At 46.4% G+C, this 21,680-nt stretch overlaps 1 protein-coding gene across 5 annotated transcripts in view; it reads left to right on the top strand.

Moving 5' to 3' along the window:
• The window catches only part of PKIG (cAMP-dependent protein kinase inhibitor gamma), a 539,969-nt gene that overhangs the window by 412,508 nt on the left and 105,781 nt on the right, over positions 1-21,680 (top strand). For 2 of the 5 annotated variants that reach the window (XM_078651935.1, XM_078651933.1), the window contains exon 1: positions 3,299-3,697. The exons of the other annotated variants lie outside the window; for them this stretch is intronic. The gene's annotated coding sequence lies outside the window, so the exon portion shown is untranslated. Of the gene's footprint in view, positions 1-3,298; positions 3,698-21,680 lie in introns of those variants that run through there. 5 annotated transcript variants of the gene reach the window in all.

Raw genomic sequence — 21,680 nt, 5'->3', positions numbered from 1 at the left:
CTAAAATATAGTTATTACACAATTTACACAAATAATAGTCACTTAAATAATTAATAGAGTAATAATTTGTGCTTAATTATTTAACTTCCCACCCTATACCTCTACATACCCAGCAGCCCGCACCCAAAATATAAGTAAAAAATGTAATTATTTAAGAACTTGCATCATTAATAATGAACGTAATTAATAATAAATTAATAAATAGTTGTTAATTAGTTTAACTTCCTCCCAATACCCCTACAAACCTAACCACCCACTATGACACTATAAAATACTTTTAGCAATTAAATTAAAAATTATAAATCACTTAAAGTTACAACCTAACAATTAAACAAACAATAATACTAAATTAATATATGAACTAAAACGCATTTAGATAATTAAAAAATATTATCGGAAACTATCTTTTTAAAAAAAATATTAACAACCACAATATTCTTAACGGTATTACCTAAAAAAATTGATATTCTTGAAAACCGTATTTCTGCATTGCGATATTTTTGAATTGCAATATTTCTTTTCCAATAGCTCTTGTAGCCCGATATTTACAACTCAATATTTTGTCCATATACCCATCAGAACATGATGGTGTGTAGTTAGACCATACTAGTCTGAGTGTAACACCCTTCAGAGCCAGATAGTTCTGTAGCGTGTAACTCATGTATCCCATACAGCTAACAAGTACTAGCAAAGCCAATAAATTTAAGGCGTATATTTGTTGTGTGATATCTCGGTGGCCGCTTTATCTACAGAGCTACGGGGTCATAACTGGCATCCGCTTCCTTTTTCTCTGCCTCTGTAGTATTTCAGAGGAGGGCCACAGATGCTTGTGCGGCACCTTCTGTAATCTAGATAGTGCCAACACACATGTAGGACAAGCGCTGTCTCAAGGGGGCGTTCTGTCATTTGTATGGGGGCGTTTCCCGCTGCCTGCCTTGACGCCATACACCGCGCTGACACTATGCCACCAAAGCAGCAGGTCCTCTCTGACTGCGGGATTCCACCGGCTCCGAGAATGGCACTTAAGACGCCACCTATCAAGTTCAGGCAAGAGCCGCGCCCTGACCGGCGCCCATGATTGAACTTTTTAACGATGCCCCCCCTAGGCAGAATCTAGAACCTTCTGTATGTACTGCGGTGCCCGAGCAACCTTTGGCCGATGACCGGTGGAGCTGCCCTATGCAGCTAAAGAGGAGTTTGGCTTGGGTTCACCCCTCGGCCGTCACCTACCCAGCCGGATGTCGGACTCTGTTTTTCCTCGTCTCCCCATTGTATTTCTTACCCCCTCCACCCTATGTTTATGCTATGCTTTTGTAACTCCTGTAACTATTCTCCAACACCTATTTGGCCGACACCTACACAGCTGGTCTTCTGACATTCTTTTCCTCGTCTCCCCGTCTGTGTCTCCTTTCCCCCCCTCTCCCTCTTTTGATCCTTTGATTCAAACTGATGTAACTATGTAACCCGTAACTTGCTGATTCAACTGATGTAAATTACAAAAACTGTTTGTACCTACCACGGAGTCGGAGCAACCTTGGCAGATGCCCGGTGGAGCTGCCCTATGCAGCTATAGAGGAGTCTGGCCCCTTGGCCGTCACCTACCCAGCCGGTCATCTGACATTGTTTTTCCTTGTCTCCCCGTTATGTGTCTCCTTCTCTCCCCCTTCGATGGAACAATGACTACGCCCCCTGGGCGGATACCAAATCTGTTTGTACCTACCGCGGAGACCGAGCAACCTTGGCCGATACCCAGTGGAGCTGTCCTATGCAGCTATAGAGGAGTCTGGCCCCTTGGCCGCCACCTACCCAGCCGGTCATCTGACATTGTTTTCCTCCTCTCCCCGTTCGTGTCTCCTTCACTCCCCCTCCCTCTGTGATTCTTTGATTCAAACGGTTGTAACTATGTAACCTGTAACTCGCTGATTCAACTGCTATAACTATGTATCCTGTAACTTGCTGATCCTCATGTAAAGCGCTATGATACCTCCGGGTCTAGCCAGCGCTATATAAAACTTTGCAAATAAAATAAATTAAAATAAAATAAAAAAAATAAGGGAAACACTTTGCCTATGCGCCCGCGGCATAGTATTTACAAGGGTGCAGAGGCAAAGAGGTCATTAGGAGTCTCACTGACTGTTCACCTAAAAGAGATTGTGCACAATTAATCGCCACTGAGGACACCTCTCTGGAGGGAGGGAAGAGGGTATCAAGAATCTCCACAGCCACCCCCCTATGGGCAGGTACAGTCACTCACTCGCACGCACCTACAGGAAGTGTTTTGGTCTACCTTGAAAGGGCAGTCTGCAGGGCCAGCCTGCCCATAGCGGGCACTGGGCCTTTCCCCAGTAGGCCGCTAGGATGGGGGCCTGTTTTGGGCCCCTGGGGGGGCGCTTTTGTTACCGTGGGCCGGCAATATCGGGCCCCTGTAACAAAATCGGTCAAAACCGGCCCTCGCAAACTGCTCAGCTGCACTCCCCCTCACCCCAGGGGGAGCCGGCTGAGCAGTTTGCCAGGGCCGGTTTCTGTTTCCTGGCAGTCTGGGTGCTGCGTGCACTGTGAAAGTTGAACGACCTGCTTCAGTTGGCCTGTCAAGTATTCGCGGCGGCCCTGGGAGCAGCGCATTGTCAGTACTAAGAGCTCAAAGCATGTAGGTAAAGGTGCGCCCCAGCACCAACAGGGACAGTGCACTCTTACTGATCTGGCCATTTATAGAAAACTCATGAAGAAATGAAGAGAAATGCTGATCCAGGAGCACACTGTGTTAAACCAGGGGTTTTAGTAGACCTGTTTTAAGCCACACTCTTAATTACATAGGCCACACCTTGTCCAAAGTATTACTTGTTGCACGTCTGCGGCCGTGCTCCTTTTAGGGGCCACCACGTTTTTATCCCACTACTTTTGAGAGGTAGGGGCTTCACTTTGTAACATGGTAAAAAAATGACGTACAGGCGACGTAAGGGGCTTGTAAATAAGCCCCGTAGTGTTGTAGCCTTCAAAAAAAGTGTGCATTTATAGCACTTTAGTGTTTTCAGCTGTGTTCGTTTGAGTGCAAGCCAGCCATGTCGGCCGGCCCCCTTAGTCGCATTTAGCACGCGAAAACAATTCGCACTCCCAGTGCAGCTGCACGGCTGACATAGGGAAATCAAGATGAAAGCGAATGCAAATCCAGCCTCGCAAGCCTCGCCGGCAGCGGGCACCGCGGAACAGGTGGCAGCCTGGCAGAGACCCCTTTGTCGCAGGGCACAGTCATAGGAAACTTCGTATTGTCCGGCAGACTCGGCTGATTAAAATTGAAGGAAGGATGTTTGGGGTTCCCAGCGTGACTGCGCTGGGGTGGAATTACAATGCCAAACTAAACAAGGCACATTGTGCGGAGGAAACGGATCTCTCCCGTGCGCAGCGCCTGGTGGCAGCTGAGTGAGCGCCGCGTGACGTCACCGGGCCGAGCATTGGATTACAGCAAACAGGGACTCGCCGCGGGAGCCGCCCACCCCAGGCTGGAAGTGCACGGTCGGCACTAGGGAGAAGTTTGGAGCAAGTGGGAGCATTATTTCCGAGACTCGCAACAAAGACGCCAGGAGTGTGGGTGCGAGCCCTTCGGAGCCATGCCATGCCCAGCCTTCGCCGCCTTCCCTGCCGACCCGTGAGCGCCCTGACCCCGTGCCTTTGAAGTCAGGAAACATTTCACACCGATTCGGTGAGTACACTTGTCAAATCTGTTTATAGGGCTCCCCGTGCTTAAAAAAAGGGTGTGGGACTTCCGTATTTGTGGAAATGTGTTCCATCTGCTCCGAGATGTCTTCTTTGTGTAAAGGGATTCTAGTTTGTACTGGGTGACTGGGTTGTGTTCTGTTCGTGTGCGTTTTGTTTTTTACTGTGTTGATGCTGGCATGCCCTCCCCTCATATTGTGTTTGTGTGTGTGTGTGTGTGTGTATATATATATATATATATATATATATATAATATATACACACACACACATACACATATATACACATACACATATGTACACATATATACACACACATACACACACATACAAATATATACACACATACACATATATATACACACACACACACATATATACACACACACACATATATATATACACACATATATATATACACACACATATATATATACACACACACACACACATATATACACACACACACACACACACACGCATACACACACACACATACACACATATTCTATAAAAAAATAAAAACACTCCTATCCCTAACGAGTCACTATAATCCGGGTTTAATCTCTTTATGAACCTGTCTCTTCTCGGTCCACTTGGCGCTGCGCTCGAGCTAAATCTGGCACGTGACCTCGTGCTCCCTGCAACGCCAAGTATGGAAAGCTAATTACAAGTGCATGTCAACACGAGGTTAATGCCGAAACTTCCGTTCTGTCGGTGTATTTTTAGGAACAAGTGCTTGCTGCCTGGGATTTATGAGTTTTTAAGGCCTGCTTGAGTAGGTTCTGCAAGAGCACCCCTGCCACTCTAACCGAGCGCGCGCTCCTTTTATAATTTATAATTTTCATGTGAAATAGACGTTCCGCGCAGACCTTGACTTCCCCATCGCTGCAGTGACAAAGAAAGACCGCAGACTCGTGACAGAGGCCTTCGTCCTGAGAGCCTACATCCTCTTTCTTTGGGTATTTACAAAACCTGCACTAGAGAAAAAGCAGCCAGCTCTTTTTATGGAGAGAAATCAAGAGCATGATTGAAAGGTGAATAGGGTTTGTGATTGCGTATTCATCGACTGCGGTTCCGAGAAGCTCTGGGCCACTTCTTGATGTCACTTGTCATTCTCGCGGTGTCTTGGTGAATGACTAAAGATGGCCATCTGAGGTTGAGGACGTTCAGGGGAAAGGTTGGAGTCTCGAACCGCCTAGAGCGTGGGCATCAACTGATAATAAGTATCTGAACTCCAATCAATCGCTTCAGCCAGAGAGATAATAACATTCCTTCCAGGGCCGGACAGACCATTTATTCCACTGAGCATTTCCCCGGTTGGCTGGGGCCTCTGGTGGTCGATTTTGAAAGCCTGGGGCCGTCCCTGGTGCCTCTGTTACTTTTCCCAGCCCCTTAGGTTACTTGCAGCAGACTTGTAGAGGGTGAGAGGGAAAGAGAGAGCGAGGGAAAGAGAGAGAGAGAATGGAAGCGAGAGAAAGCACCAGGAGAAGGGAGCGAAGCTGGTTTGAGCATTTTCGCAAGCAATGATTTTGGTTCCCTAGGCTGGCCATGTTACCACCTCGTTCTATAGCTCCTCCTGTGTCAAACTCACAGGTACAACAGGAGCTCTCTAAGGCCATCATTCACATACAGCAGCTTTTGGGAAAGGAGTGCAAGGTTGTGTTTGACACTCCTTGGAACTTGTGGTTAAAGAAGAGTTAAAGAAGAGTTGACTGGTGCTCCCTCTTAATGGATGACAGTTGAAGCGATATGTACAGTTCCTCCAGAAACTGTCGTTTCATGACTACAATCAACTATGGAAGGAAGGGCCTCTGCTCGGGCGCCATACAGACCTATTGCGACTAATGCATTTTCCTTGCCTATGGATGTACCTCAATTGGGTATTTAGGCGTGACTAATCTTCATCCCCCTCTTCATCAAATATCTGGGAAGAGCTGACTGGGGGATTGAGGCATGAGTACATCTTATCCACCCTCTCTCAGCCAACTTTGAGGTAGAGTTGGGCACCTCTGACTGGGGTGAGGCCCAAGTATTTATCTGCTGCTTTCATCTCACCTCTCAGTGGAATTTACTAGGGTTTTTAGTCCTAAATAATTCTCAGCTGTCTCTTTATCTTCTATCCGGGTTGACTTGACAAGAGTTTTCCCTGGATACTTCATATCCTGCGTGGATGGTTTTCTGTTTTGGTCGACATTGCTAAAGTGTGGTATTTCTTACTAGGCCATATCCGCAAAGTAAAACCGCATTTCTCTTTGCAGACATCTTCCCTTTTCCGCCTGAACTTGAACTATTTACTCTTCAGCACTAACCCCCACCATATATACAAGCCTTTTAGTCTTCAATTTTTTCTCTGGGAGGGTTCACCAGGATAGGTAGGTGTGACATGCATACAGTGTTTAACAATATAATACAGATGCCTTGAGGTACATGGATTCTTAGCTTCAGGGTACATCCCCTGTGAAAGTAATGGAGCCCACACTGGTCGTCAATTACGGCAGCCAGTGCTTTCACACAGGACACCCTCCCACCAAGTCCACTTCTACCTACACATGCAGTCTGTCCTTAAAGTGCACCTGGAGAAGACAACACCGCTCTTTCACAAACTGTGGCAGTTGCATATGCTGTACAGAAATCAGATACTGTGTTGGCACTGATTAGAGTTCTCGTCATAACTTTCTGAAGTGTAGTGTTTTGCTGAGAGTTTCCTGGCTGCTGGCATACTCTGATGAGTCATACCCCTGTAGAGCATGTTTGAAAATAGGCAGACATTCATGTTGGCTTTGAAGCACAGCATATTAGTGAGCTGGAAGTCATGTACTGTGAGATCTTAATAGATAGGGCTTTTAAGTCCTGAAGAAAGACCCTTGACGTGGTTTGGCATGTTTTAAAGGGGGCTGAAACTCATAAAAGGATTGAACTATTCTACTGCACATTTCTAATTTTAATCTCATTATATAAAATAAATAGTAACCAAGACAATCTTGTGGACTTGGCCCCCTCTCAGCGGGGTCACTGTCAAACATTTTGCCTTCACGCCTCTGTTTTCTGAACCTGTGTTTGTTGGCTTTTAGGACTCTGTGCACTTTACCACAGTTAACCAGGTCTAAAGTGGTTTTGCTGCTCCCCCCACCAAAACAATGGAACAATTGGCATACACCTGATTGGTACCTTTAATTTACTTGTAAGTCCCACAGATATGGTACCACAGGTACCCAGGTGCTGTAAATTCAATACTACTAGTGTGCAGCAGCACTCATTATTCCCCAGCACTCATTGTGCCACACACTAAAAGTAGCCTATTAAAAGTTCTCAGGCCTGCCATTGAATGCTGTAGTTCAGTTTTAAACTGCCAATTCGACCAGGCAAAATAAACCCTTTGCCAGGCATAAACATTTTAAAATACATATAGGCCCCTTCTAAAGTAAGCCCTAAGCAACCCATGGAGGATGGTGCATTGTATGTAAAACGTAGGACATGTGTTTTTAAGTTTTACATTGGCTGGTAGTGAACAAAAAACACATTTGTTTTTCAATACTGTAAGGACTGCCTCTCCCATAGCATAACATTGGGCTTCTGTATTATATTTAATAAGTACCAACTATTGATTAAGACCAGTTAGAAATGTCATTTTTGATCTCAAACGAATTGCCATTTAAAGATGTCTTAAATGGTTAAGTCAAATTCTAAGTCACAGTTCTCAAAATGCCACTGTTGGAAATTTGGCATTTTTTGTCCTAACCTTTTGGTCCTTGAAAGCATGTGTCCTGGCATGACTGTGATTAGCATGGCACTGGGCCTTTGTGTATTCCTCCCAAACAGTGAAACAAAGATGGACTGTGTTTGCAGGATGGGCCAACCCACCAGGATGTGTGGGGCAGAGCTTTCCCAATTGCATTTCAAGGAGCTTCTTCCAGCATACTCACAAAGACCTTCGCACCAGTCTTTTGTCACCCTAGCCCTCTTGGAGCCTGGGCAGCGGAAGGGGTAAGTTTCCAGAAACCAGGTGTAGAAGGGCCTATAAGTTTCTCCCACTACAAAGGCTGGCAGCACATAAATATTGGACCATCAGAACAACTCTTTATTGGACCTGCGGAGGACCCTCAGAGGGACTGCCATGTACTTCAGAGAACTGCTCTGCGGCTTGAGGCCTGCTTTGTACCTCCAAGGAGTGCCCTGCTGCTACTAGAGGACTGCTGCTTCAAGCTTGCCTTGTACCCTCAGAGGGGAGCCCTGTAGCTTGAGGCATGTCTTGCTGCTTCATCCCATGACTACCAGAGTGACTCCAGTGGTGAGGTGACTAACCTTTTGTTCTGAGCTACTGGAACACAACACAACTTCCAGGGGCCTACTTGCAATTGCCCGGCTGACCTGCTGCACTGGAATTGTCAGGACCTGCCTGAGCTCTGCTGACCTCTGCTGGAGGGAGTCCTGATCCCTAAGAGGTGCCTTCCCTGGTCTGGTCCTTTGCTGGCATGAGTTGAGCTCCTCCTGTGAAGAAATGGAGAAATCTTGAAGTTTTTGGCTCTTCGTGACTGTGAATCAGCCTGTTAGCGCTGAGATATTGCCGGCCGCAATGACCACAAATGCAAAGCTTCTGTGAACCCGACTCTTCATGCTACAGTGGCCGGCAGCGACGATCTGCTATGCAAGATCTGCACTTCATGCAACAGCGACAACCGCCTGCGGTGACTGGCAACACACATCTGCAATGTCCAACAGGAGCTTCACGCTAAAGCGACGACCACCCACGGTGCTCGGCTAGCTCTTCGCTCTACATCAACAACCATTTTCAACGCTCTTCTTGTGGCCTGCTCCACTGCGAAATACACCATTTGCACCAGACTATTGGTAACTTTTAGCAAGACTAACCTGATCCCTGTATAAAGCAGGCGCTCCTGCACCATCGGCCTGAACTTATGACTTTCTCCTGGTTTAGCATGACCAGATGATTGTGAGTGGCGCTTTGTGCTTTTTGTGGCTATACTTTCCTCAATCTTTGGAATTGCAAATCTTTGGTTCTACTGATTAGATTTTTATTGTTTGTTGAATACTTTATTAAAATTTTCTCTAGGTTTCTAAATTGGTGTGGGATTTTTCTGGTTGGTGGATTGTATTACTGTTTGTGTACTGAATAAATACTTAACACAGTGCCTCCAAGTCGAGCACAGCTGCTTTTGTGTCAGTCCACCAGAGGTTTAAGCACAAGTTAAATTAGTGGCTTTTGTGGTTCTGTTCTCCCTGGCGAGGATTGTGGTTGTTTGAGAAGGGTTTTTCATCCCCCTTAATCAAAAACCCAATTTTTAACATAGGTCTGATGCACAGTGCCAGAAAATACCGTGATCTAGATTCCTTTTACTCCTTTGGTTGTGTTAATGCTGGTGTTTATTTCTCGGTTTTCCAGTCATCAGCTAGAAATTCTGTCTTGCTTCTAAAGTAGCAGGTGACTTTACAGGGAGAACTGCTTCTCCCTGTTGCTTGCTGTAATTAGTTGGTGATACTTGCAAGTCAAGGGTTGTCAGTGGATAGCAATATGGTTGCATTCATCACTCTCAAAGGATATCCTTGGGTAATTTGCATTCATTATTTTTGGGCCATAGAAAGGCAGATCGGGTAATTATCCGACAGGAAGAAAATACATTTCAGGATTAATATAATCTATCTGCGCTTCTACAATACTCTGGGCCCACAACACAGGTGACATAAAATGCCCTCTAAGACCCCCCTACATTTTATAATCTTAATTTTGATTTGATTAAGACTGGCAAAATGTGCTAGAGAAGTCGAACTCAACTAGCACCATGCAATTCAGAGATAAGATAAAGAACATAAAGTCCAAGTAAATGTAGATAACAAAAAAAGTCTATTAACTTGGAACAATTAAAAGTTTAAAAGTGAAGTAGGAGCAGTTTGGATACATTAAACCCACTTAGTCTGTGGCGTTAGTCTGGAGTATTGTAAATGTTTATTACAAGCACCCCTTATTTATTGACATTTAGAAATATGTTTTCTGATGATTTTTAGGTTTCGCCTTCACAGCACTCATGCAATCTATTGTATTTAATATAAATTCTCAAAAGGGGCTTTCATCCCACCCTTTCTTTTCATTGGTTGGCGTGCTTGCCTCTTACCCTTCTTCCGTTTCTATTGGCTGTGGCATACTATTTCATGTTTCTCTCATGTGCTTCTCTTATCAGTGTTCAACAGCCCAAGTACTGTTTTCATCTACTTTTGTGGAGGTTCTGCCTGCACAGCGCTTGTGCTTGTTTTTAAAGTGCTTAGATTTCTGTTCGAAGGCTTGATTGGTTAGTAGAAAGTTTTCTTTTGCTGTCCGATCTGGTGACTCTTGTTTCTGCTTCCGCGCAGTAACTTTCATTTCTTCCACGAGGCTTGGAATGCATCGTTCGCCAAGTCTTGCTTTCAGCCCTAAGCCCCGCCCTCGGTACTCTCACGCAAAAGGCCTTGGAGGCAAAGGGAATTCACAACACTTCAGTTCTTCTACGCTGTCAACCATAACCTAGCGCCCAGTATGCAATCTCCAAGCACCACAAGCAACCAGAGTTGTATCCTTTGGAAAAAAGGCGATGGAAAGCTTGAGTGACTGACTGACTTGTGATATGGCTTTGTTTTTTTGGGAAAGCTCTGCTTTAAGCGGATAGATGTAAGCATAAATGACAGTGCCGGGAGCTCCGCATAGGGTTTCACCTTTGTTCAAAGACAAGCTTATGCAGTCTATCCGAGATGCAATCAACATGACAATTGGACACTGTGCAGGCCTGCACCTGCCACTGAAACCCGAGCACTTGCCATACACAATATTCACCCTATAAAGTGAAGGGCTGGTCTGCTAATGCTGCCCATAACACGAAACACAATCATAATGGGAAAGCCACCACAGAGACCCAGATATGTAAAGGGACTTGTAAAAATACACTTCATTCTGCAAAGTATGCCCCTCGCTTCGCCCCCCTGCCTCCCTCCTTCAGCTAGCGCCCCTCCCCTTAGTACAGAAGAATCTTCGGCACTGTTAGCTACATTGGCATCCATCAAACCCTGATCCTACAGCCACGCCCATGCCCCTCCCTATACAGCTGTAGCGGGCCTAGAGGCAGCAACTGTGCTGCATGATGCACAGAAAACGTCCTGAGAGCAAAGCCTGTCATATCAATACCAACACCCTAGACTATCCCACCACTAGCAGTGAAGCTCAGCTTTGCCAATGCACATCAACTCCGCCTGCAGAACCCACTGCCTTTCAAACTGATGGCTCGCATACCTCCTGCCATGAATTTCAACTCTGCGGTAAAAAGGGGGTGGTGATGGACGGAGCATCTGAACCAATCAAACACTCACACCCAGTCGAAAGATCTGGGTTTAATCCATCACCGTTCTTTAGCCCACTCTGCCACCCCAGTTCAGACATAGCCATATGCAAATCAGTCTGACCCTGTGCCTCATGGGAACAGTCCAGCCCAAACTGCCAAGCCATGCCTTCCCTGGACCGGAAACAAGCATCCTAGGACCGGTTTCTGGCATTTCAGCCGTCATCAGCCAGGCTTGCTTGAATCCACTGGCAAAGTGAGCAAGGGACTCACGTCTGAGCATACCCTGCCAACTTATGGCGAACAAAGCGGTACAAAAGGGGGCGGTGATGGACGGAGCATCTGAACCAATCAAACACTCACACCAAGTCAAAAGATCTGGGTTTAATCCATCACCGTTCTTTAGCCCACTCTGCCACCCCAGTTCAGACATGGCCATATGCAAATCAGTCTGACCCTGTGCCTCATGGGAACAGTCCAGCCCGAACTGCCAAGCCATGCCTTCCCTGGACCGGAAACAAGCATCCTAGAACCGGTTTCTGGCATTTCAGCCGTCGTCAGCCAGGCTTGCTTGAATCCACTGGCAAAGTGAGCAAGGGACTCGTGTCTGAGCATACCCTGCCAACTTATGGCGAACAAAGCGGTACAAAAGGGGGTGGTGATGCACGGAGCATCTGAACCAACCGAACACTCACACCCAGTCAAAAGATCTGGGTTTAAACCATCACCGTTCTTTAGCCCACTCTGCCACCCCAGTTCAGACATGGCCAAATGCAAATCAGTCTGACCCTGTGCCTCATGGGAACAGTCCAGCCCAAACTGCCAAGCCATGCCTTCCCTGGACCAGAAACAAGCATCCTAGGACCGGTTTCTGGCATTTCAGCCGTCATCAGCCAGGCTTGCTTAAATTCAGTGGCAAAGTGAGCAAGGGACTCACGTCTGAGCATACCCTGCCAACTTATGACGAACAAAGCGGTACAAAGATTTCAACTCTGGCATGCAGCCGTCGCCTCTCTGCCAGCACCGGCACCCACAAACAGCCCTGAAAACCTATCTCCATCCTGACCTGCAGCAAGATCTGCCCCTCTAGTAGGGGTAGCCCCAAAGCGCTCTCCCAATGCACCCCTCTAATGCTCTTTCACTCTTTCTTACTGTTGCTCTGTCCACCCTCTGTGTCTGTGTCTCTCTCCCGCTCTTGCCAAGGAGAGGTACAAAAATATGCATAGTTTGCTCATTAGTAAAACACCTGGTTGAGGTCTCTAGCAGTTACCTGCTTGGATTAATGGCGCATTCACAAAAGTGTAATTTATTTACACAAAAAAAATATTATTAATCACATAGCCGAAACCTATTGCATTTACCAAAGCTTGTTAGTACAGCTGACCACACTGGATACCCCAAAGAATCTGATCCCTTGACAGAAGAACATTTACTTTTAGATTAAATGGTGGATCTTGGTTCACTCTAAAGAAAGCTCGTTGCAGATGATGTTCCAATAAGTTTCGTACAGTATGATTGACACATCAACTAGTGCTCATGGTAATTGCAGCTTGCTAAAGTGAGACCGCTCTGTAAAATGGGAAGCAGTATTCAAGCCTGCGGGGATTCAAAAGTTTTAGCTGACATACTGTTGCAAAGGCAGTTTGGATTGGTCCAAAGTCTGACACAGTGGCAGCTGGCATCTCCTAGGGTGGGAACCTCCTCGCTCCGGCTGTCCTTGTTGCGTCTGCAGCCCTGCTACCAGGAAACACATTTGACCAATCAGGGCGCTGCTTTCATCAGCATGAGAGTCACACCCTGATTGGAAGGAGCGGCCTCACTCGGCACTCCACAGCGATGTGGAGGCATGAACATGCTCTAACTTAGCCGTTTTAAGACAGCTGGGTTAGAGATGCTTAAAGTGCGCATGTGTGGCTGGCTGTCACAAGACGGCCGGACAAAAAGACATGCGCACTTTAAACAGTGCATTTAGCAGTCCACGTACATCCCTGCTGCTGTCACTGATGATCTGCTCGGGATTGGGGATGAAAAATAAAATGATAACTAATTGACAGTTTATTTTTCATGATCTGGGGGTATTTAAGTGGGGCGATGCGCCAACGGAGGAGCCGCCCCTGGTCTGACATGAAAAAAGAATAGCTGCTCATCTTGATTGTTGAGATGGTAAGTTCATAAAAGTCTAATGTAGTTTTTCTAATCCTGGACTGCCTAAACACTTGCCCTTGTTCTAACAAATAACTTGCCACATGGACGTTGTGCATGTGCCAAGCTAATCTCAATCTGGATTGGTTGCACCGGGAAAGAGGCTGCCTCAAACGCGGGCTACCTCTTGCCTCTGGATTGCCACTTTATTATTTTGCCTCCTCTCCAGACAACTTCAGATGCGATAGTTGCAATTCCATACATTTCTCACACAACCACGTACACATTTGTACTATGAAGCTTGAGTTTATCTGTAAATATGTATCAAATACTACACTAGATTTTAAAATATCTTCCAAAGATAACCACGAGTTTTAGTTTAATTTTGAGCTTAAAATGCTTTATTAAAAGAGTACAACAATGTAAAACATCAGTACAAAATCAATAATAGTGGGAAATGATAACAGCTGAAGAATATGTTGAAGGACATTAGTAGCAAAGTAACCCTATGACATAAAACCATACTTAATACAAGTGCATTGTAAAGGATTTTTTTTGATAAGGAAGGAATGAAAAGGAAAGAAAGAAAAGAAAAAAGAGGGAAAAGAGAAAAAAGGGGAAAGAAGAAGAGAAAAGGAGCAAAAATCTACCATAATAAATAACAGAATAAGCAATTAAGACAGTTTCCTGGATAAAAAGTTTGTCAAAGGTAGTTTAATTTTAAAATGTGTTAGGGAAAGTAATGGTATACACTAGAAATGTGCGACACGTTATATTGTTATTGATGTTCTGGTTAAACATTATTTCTTTTAAGTGTGTGTTTGATCTTGATATGTTCTTTCTGTCACCTAATGAAGTAGACTACTGTCCTGTGTTTTTAGGGCTCGGACTCCATCCCCTGAAAGGGGAGGAGTTAGAGAACTAATGTTAAAGGAGAAAAAAAAAGAAGAGGGCCTTGGAGAGAGAAATTCCAGACATTCCTTAGCGTTTTATGTCATGTGGCCAGTGATTCGTCTTCCTTGTGTTTTCTTTTTAATAGGCTTGAAGTGATAGGGTAAATGTAGTTTTGTTCCGCCATTTTGAGGCATATTTCGTGCGTGCTCGCGCAAAGAAGTACATTAATTCTAATTAGGAGCTGTCAGGGTGCCTCCGTTAGTGAATCCAGATGGCCGGGCGCGTTCACAAATCTGCAGCGCTCATTGCGCGCAGCTTCCTTTTCTGTGATGCTGGCGGCAGCTACAGGTAGCTACAGGTGGGGGGCCGTTCACTGCTCACCGAGTTGCACCGCTTGGCTTGCTTGGCGGGAGAACGGCCGCGGCGGACAGTTAGCGGTGGTTGTGGCGGGTACGAGTGATGCTACGATCTCCGCTTACCGCTTGCTGCACTCCGCTCTCTCCTTTGCCGGCGGGCTGTGGTGGGCTGTGGCGGCGGCGGCGGTGACGGTTCTGGTCACCGGCCCCCGGCTACGGCTCCAGTTCTTGTTATTAACTCGCCAGTGTTATTTTGGCATCGAGTCTCAAAGCTTACTAGAAGGAATGCCGTGACTGGAGGAGCGCTCACATAATGTTACATAACAATTCAAGCATCATAAAAGTGATCATGTGCTCGGTGTATACGGAAAGGCCTCCTCGGGTGCGCAGTTTATCAAGGCAGCTGTTTGACTCCCTGACTTTGGCGCGAGCCAGCGTACTGCTTGGCCCTGGGGTTAGATAAAGGGGGAGGGGGGTTAGTAATAAAGACTAGCTTCTGAAAATTCTTGACAACTCTTTGCTTGTTTAAAGATTCCAGAGGTTGTGACACATGCATAACTATCTTACCGCATACCATTTCGTCTTGATTAATCCTGCACTTTTTCTTGGTGCAAGTGTTGTGTGCCTGGTGGACCGGTAATGTTCCTGAACATGTTCGACTCACTAGCACTGTTCTCTGCCGGGTCGCTTCTGTGAGATCGTGCACTCACCCAGGCATCTCGTTTGGGGAGCGGGAGCATCAATACCACACGTTGGTTCTGGCGGTGAATGGGTCGTGCAGGAGGGCACCGAGGCAGTGGCTTTCGGAAAGGAAACAATACTCCACTGTGCACGGAGTAAGTACAAGGACATCCTGAGCCTGCGAATCTATTCCACCATCCACCCACTGGAATGAGGCGGATGTGGCGGGCCAACGGTGCGGCAATCAGAGCAGCCATTTAAACGCAGTATTGTGCGTTAACGTAAACTTAAAGTGTCAGATAACACTCCCCCTGCCCCCCTTCGTCAGGCCCTACATACTGCAGTAAAAAATAAAAAATAGTTTGGAGTGTTAACAATCGACACTAAAATGTAAGTGCAAGCACAAAGTGTCCTGGTGTTTTAAAACGAGTGCCGGTTCGCCACACCGGCGCAAATAAAGCACTGCTTCCTCCCCCGAAAGAGGCCCTCGGGTGCCATGAACCGCGAGGCTTTTGTTATGAACGCTTTCTGTAGCAGGTGTGCTGCTTTCCGTCTGCCTTGTGCGTGCGCAGACGAACAAGACTATCCGCATTGTGATGGATGGAGGCTTGACATCTGAGATGTCTCCTCGGTGCCAGGACCCGTCTGAGGGATGCGAGGACTACATCCGCACTGTGAGACCGACATCTCCTGGCTGGGACGCCCAGGGGATGTAAGGACATTGTCAAACTGGTCAGTGCTGTCTGTGAGGTGGCAGGCCTCGACGAAGGGAAGGCAATTGCAGGGCCCGGCACTCAGCAGAGAGTGCTGGTCAGACTAACATAAAGTGGCCGTGGTTTGCACGGTGAAGCAGGTATTGTCAACCACGGCGGAAACTGCCTGCAGGTCACAAGAGGGGATGGATTTCCCTAGTGGGAAAGGAGGTCTCTTGCCATTACAAACGCTCGAAAAACCTTGCCAACCGAAGGAAACTGACGATGCTTGGACGTTGTCAGAGGGACTGAAAGTGCCTGGTTTATAAGTGCTGTGTCAACAGAGGGGAACTCTGGCCATTGCACAAGCTGTAAAGGTGTTTTCAGACTGATGGGAGGTGTTTGTGGATGACACCGCTTATAGAGATACTATCGGGCCGAGAATGGCACTGTCTGTTATTCACTGCAAGTACATCTCGGCCCCGGGAGTCAAAGCAGGGTTCTACTGCAGTGAGGTAAAAATGCTCACTTCTGGAGACGGCGCCTTCCTCCTTCAGACCACGTTTCTTTCTTTCTTTAAAATACCAGAATTAGAAACACCTGCTCACAATATTAGACCAGGCCAGCCTGGAACCGATTTCCGACAAAAAATTGTGGATGGATAACTGCGAATAAAGGTGATTTTTTTTTTCATCCACAGAATCCAGTGACAGTGTAGACCATGCCAGCTTCGATCCTGTCCATTTCATGCCGCTCAGACTCCTTTGGCGAAAAACATCCCAGTATCCACAGCTATCCAAATATAATTCTGAACCTCAGACTGACAGGAATTGAATATTCATTACGAGAGACGCAGACAGGTCTTCGGCTGAGAAGGGGGATTCTTTTTTAGTTACTTGCAATTTGGAGACACTATCAGCAGGGCCACTCGAATTATGTGGCGGGGAGCACCAAATTATACTGCAGGGTTAACTAAATTATGTGGCAAGAAAAGGTTAACTATGCGACATAATGCAGCACATTTTTGGTAGCATACCATCATGATTTTGTAATTTTTACACCTGGTAATACATTCTGGGGATAGATTTTCACCTCATTAGTACCAGTTTAACGACCAAATATAGAACTAAGCAGCTGAAAGATGACCAGTTAACCTTTTTGTAAAGTGCTTTCCACTGTGGACAAATGTCACTTTATTTTAGAACACTTTTTATTCAATTTGGCATAGGTTTCATCATGAAAGAGAAACAAAGCAATAACTGTACATCTATGGTGATTTTCTCCCCAATCAAAGGTTGTATAACAAAACCACGCATGCCTAAACCACGCAGTCTTTACAGCAACCGCGTCTTTACCACGCATGCCTTTACCAATCATGCCTTTGCAACACATTTTCTTGTAAATGGCATATGTAGTAAAGATCCGTCCCCAGTCGCCCCAGCCCGGAGCCCTAAAGTTCGGCCCAACTTACCAAGCTGTGTCCCGGTCCTTCTCCCTGCTGCGATCATTCCGGTTCCTCTCCCCGCCCATCTGCTCAGACAGCTAGAACACCAACTACCTAAGGCACGCATTCACGTGTTTAAGGCATATGCATAGTTAAGGCACGCGTTAGCAGTGTGTCAGTGTGCAGGGTCAGCAGTGTGTGAGTATGCAGGGTGAGCAGAGTGTGAGTATGCAGGGTGAGCAGAGTGTGAGTATGCAGGGTGAGCAGTGTGTGAGTATGCAGGGTGATCAGTATGCGAGTATACAGGGTGATCAGTATGTGGGTGTCCAGGGCCAGCAGTGTGTGAGTGTGCAGGGCGAGCAGAGTGTGAGTGTGCAGGGTGAGCAGAGTGCGAGTATGCAGGGTGAGCAGAGTGTGAGTATGCAGGGCCAGCAGTGTGTGAGTGTGCAGGGCGAGCAGAGTGTGAGTATGCAGGGTGAGCAGAGTGCGAGTATGCAGGGTGAGCAGAGTGTGAGTTTGCAGGGTGAGCAGAGTGTGAGTATGCAGGGTGAGCAGAGTGTGAGTATGCAGGGTGAGCAGAGTGTGAGTATGCAGGGTGAGCAGAGTGTGAGTATGCAGGGTGATCAGTATGTAAGTATGCAGGGTGATCAGTATGTGGGTGTCCAGGGCCAGGAGTGTGTGAGCATGCAGGGTGAGCAGTACGTTGGTGTCCAGGGCCGGCAGTGTGTCAGTGTGCAGGGTCAGCAGTGTGTGAGTATGCAGGGTGAGCAGTGTTTGAGTATGCAGGGTGATCAGTATACGAGTATACAGGGTGATCAGTATACGGGTGTCCAGGGCCAGCAGTGTGTCAGTGTGCAGGGTCAGCAGTGTGTGAGTATGCAGGGTGAGCAGAGTGCGAGTATGCAGGGTGAGCAGAGTGCGAGTATGCAGGGTGAGCAGAGTGCGAGTATGCAGGGTGAGCAGAGTGCGAGTATGCAGGGTGAGCAGAGTGCGAGTATGCAGGGTGAGCAGAGTGCGAGTATGCAGGGTGAGCAGAGTGCGAGTATGCAGGGTGAGCAGAGTGCGAGTATGCAGGGTGAGCAGAGTGCGAGTATGCAGGGTGAGCAGAGTGCGAGTATGCAGGGTGAGCAGAGTGTGAGTATGCAGGGTGAGCAGAGTGTGAGTATGCAGGGTGATCAGTATGTAAGTATGCAGGGTGATCAGTATGTAGGTGTCCAGGGCCAGGAGTGTGTGTGTGTGTGTGCAGGGTCAGCAGTGTGTGAGCATGCAGGGTGAGCAGTACGTTGGTGTCCAGGGCCAGCAGTGTGTCAGTGTGCAGGGTCAGCAGTGTGTGAGTATGCAGGGTGAGCAGTACGTTGGTGTCCAGCGCCAGCAGTGTGTGAGTGTGCAGGGTGAGCAGTGTGTGACTTTGCAGGGTGAGCAGTGTGTGAGCGTGCAGGGTGAGCAGTATGCAGGGTTAACAGTGTGTGAGTGTGTAGGGTGAGCAGTGTGTGAGTGTGTAGGGTGAGCAGTGTGTGCGTGTGTAGGTTAAGCAGTGTGTGACTGTGCAGGGTGAGCAGTGTTTGAGTATGCAGGGTGAGCAGTGTTTGAGTATGCAGGGTAAGCAGTGTTTGAGTATGCAGGGTAATCACTATGTGAGTATTCACACACACCACCAGCCGTCACTGCAAGCTTTCACCAGGCGCACACACACACCATTAACCATCAGTGCACACTTTCACCAGGCATACACACACCACCAGCCGTCAGTGCACGCTTTCACCAGGCACACAGAGTAGTGAGTGCAGAGTAGTGAGTAGAGTAGTGAGTAGTGAGTAGTGAGTGCAGAGTAGTGAGTAGTGAGTGCAGAGTAGTGAGTAGTGAGTGCAGAGTAGTGAGTAGTGAGTGCAGAGTAGTGAGTAGTGAGTGCAGAGTAGTGAGTAGAGTAGTGAGTAGAGTAGATTAGTGAGTAGTGAGTGCAGAGTAGTGAGTAGTGAGTAGAGTAGTGAGTAGAGTAGTGAGTAGTGAGTGCAGAGTAGTGAGTAGTGAGTGCAGAGTAGTGAGTAGTGAGTGCAGAGTAGTGAGTAGTGAGTGCAGAGTAGTGAGTAGTGAGTAGAGTAGTGAGTAGTGAGTAGAGTAGTGAGTAGAGTAGTGAGGTGAGTAGAGTAGTGAGGTGACTAAAGTAGTGAGTGCAGAGTAGTGAGTGCAGAGTAGTGAGTAGAGAAGTGAGTAGTGAGTTGAGTAGTGAGTAGAGTAGTGAGTAGAGTAGTGAGTAGTGAGTGCAGAGTAGTGAGTAGTGAGTAGAGTAGTGAGTAGTGAGTGCAGAGTAGTGAGTAGAGAAGTGAGTAGTGAGTAGAGTAGTGAGTAGAGTAGTGAGTAGAAAGTAGTGAGTTGAGTAGTGAGTAGAGTAGTGAGTAGAGTAGAGTAGTGAGTAGAGTAGTGAGTAGAAAGTAGTGAGTTGAGTAGTGAGTTGAGTAGTGAGTTGAGTAGTGAGTAGAGTAGTGAGTAGAGTAGTGAGTAGAGTAGTGAGTAGAGTAGTGAGTAGAGTAGTGAGTAGAGTAGTGAGTAGAGTAGTGAGTAGTGAGTAGAGTAGTGAGTAGAGTAGAGTAGTGAGTAGAGTAGAGTAGTGAGTAGAGTAGAGTAGTGAGTAGAGTAGAGTAGTGAGTAGAGTAGAGTAGTGAGTAGAGTAGAGTAGTGAGTAGAGTAGAGTAGTGAGTAGAGTAGTGAGTAGAGTAGTGAGTAGAGTAGTGAGTAGAGTAGTGAGTAGAGTAGTGAGTAGAGTAGTGAAGTGAGTGCAGAGTATAGTAGTGAGTGCAGAGTAGTGAGTAGAGTAGTGAGTAGAGAGTGGAGTAGTGAGTAGTGAGTGCAGAGTAGTGAGTAGAGTAGTGAGTAGTGAGTAGAGTAGTGAGTAGTGAGTAGAGTAGAGTAGTGAGTAGAGTAGTGAGTAGTGAGTAGAGTAGAGTAGTGAGTAGAGTAGAGTAGAGTAGTGAGTAGAGTAGAGTAGTGAGTAGGACATCACAGGCAGCAGCTGTGCAAGCTTCTTACACTCACAAGGAGACCACAGGCAGCAGAGGTGCAAGCTTCTCACACTCACAAGAAGGACATCACAGGCAGTAACGGTGCAATATTCGCACACTCACAAGGAGATCACTGGCAGTACACACCACATGAACACACTCCATAACACATAGCAACAATACATTGGCATTTACAATGCCATTAGCTCAAACTCAAATAAATCCGAGCCCGATTGCATTTCTAATGCTTGTTTCTCTTTGTGGTTAGGGTGCTCTCACACTTCATTTTCTGAAACTGTGCTCGTAACCATGCAACGCTTCTAAAGTTACACTGCAGCCTTGCAGAGTGTGTGCTTCAATAACAAGGACTGGGGTTAACCTTACAGTAGGAGTTATTATTTGCACTGAACTGAGACAGCAAGCATGTACAGGTCACAGCCTTTAAATTAGAACAAATTTGAGGGGCAATATGAGGTGTGGGTTATCCGCAGAGCAGATGGGTCTGCTGCAGAGTGTGCTGTCTGTTTAGTAGCATAGTTGTATAGTATTACCCGACACTGCTGGCAGTGTATAAGCTTGTAAGAGTTGTTGAGTATAAACATAATGGAAATAAATGTCCAGGATTAAGGAATCTTGTACATAATAGGATCTATGACGTGTAGCTGCTTGTACCTGCTTTGGGGAACCAGGTACAGAATGCATTTCTAACCAAATCATTGTGTCGCGGCTGTGAATTTGCAATTAATCCATTGCTCCTTTGATGCAATACATGTGAAATGAGACCTCAGACAGGTTTAATAAGCAGTTGTCAGCAGGGGGATATGAGATAGTTTCCTCAACAAGAGTTAGCAGAGGGATTCTCTAATTCACTCTTTTCAAAACTTGGTGGCACAGCTTCTTAAGGAGTGGTGCTAGATTACTTCCTCGGCCTGTATGGAAGGGAGAGTTTGAGCTGTGCAAACTCCTCATAAGCATCCATAGTATTCAAACTATTTGAAGAGGGATCACCAGCAAAGTAATTTCATTTTAAAATCGCAGTCTGTTTACAAGCCTATACCGCAATCAATGTGAGCAAGTTGGAAGGACATGTTCAAATGTTTTACTTAAAACTCAGGCAGTGACTTGTGTTGTAAATAGGCTATTTTTTTCCAAAGTCGTTTAAATGATCGGTCCCTGAATTTTGGCATTTGTAGCCTCTGTGGGATTCTGTTGTGTAATGTACATAATTGGTTCACATATCTTGCCATGTACAACAGTGATATATATAGGAATTCGGATTGTTATATATCGTTCAATACAGCTAAATTTTTATATCTGAAAAAGAACTGGGAATAGTTTACGTGTTTACACAAAAGGGCACAGGTAGCTTTACTGCTTATTTGGTTGTTTAACTCCCAACTATACCCCTACATGTAGATATATATATATAAATTGGCAACGGAA

Source organism: Lissotriton helveticus, chromosome 7 (genome assembly GCF_964261635.1).
Source record: "Lissotriton helveticus chromosome 7, aLisHel1.1, whole genome shotgun sequence".
Lineage (NCBI taxonomy): Eukaryota > Metazoa > Chordata > Amphibia > Caudata > Salamandridae > Lissotriton > Lissotriton helveticus.
The sequence above is the reverse complement of the archived record's forward strand: the minus strand, read 5'-3'. Positions and strand labels throughout refer to the sequence as shown.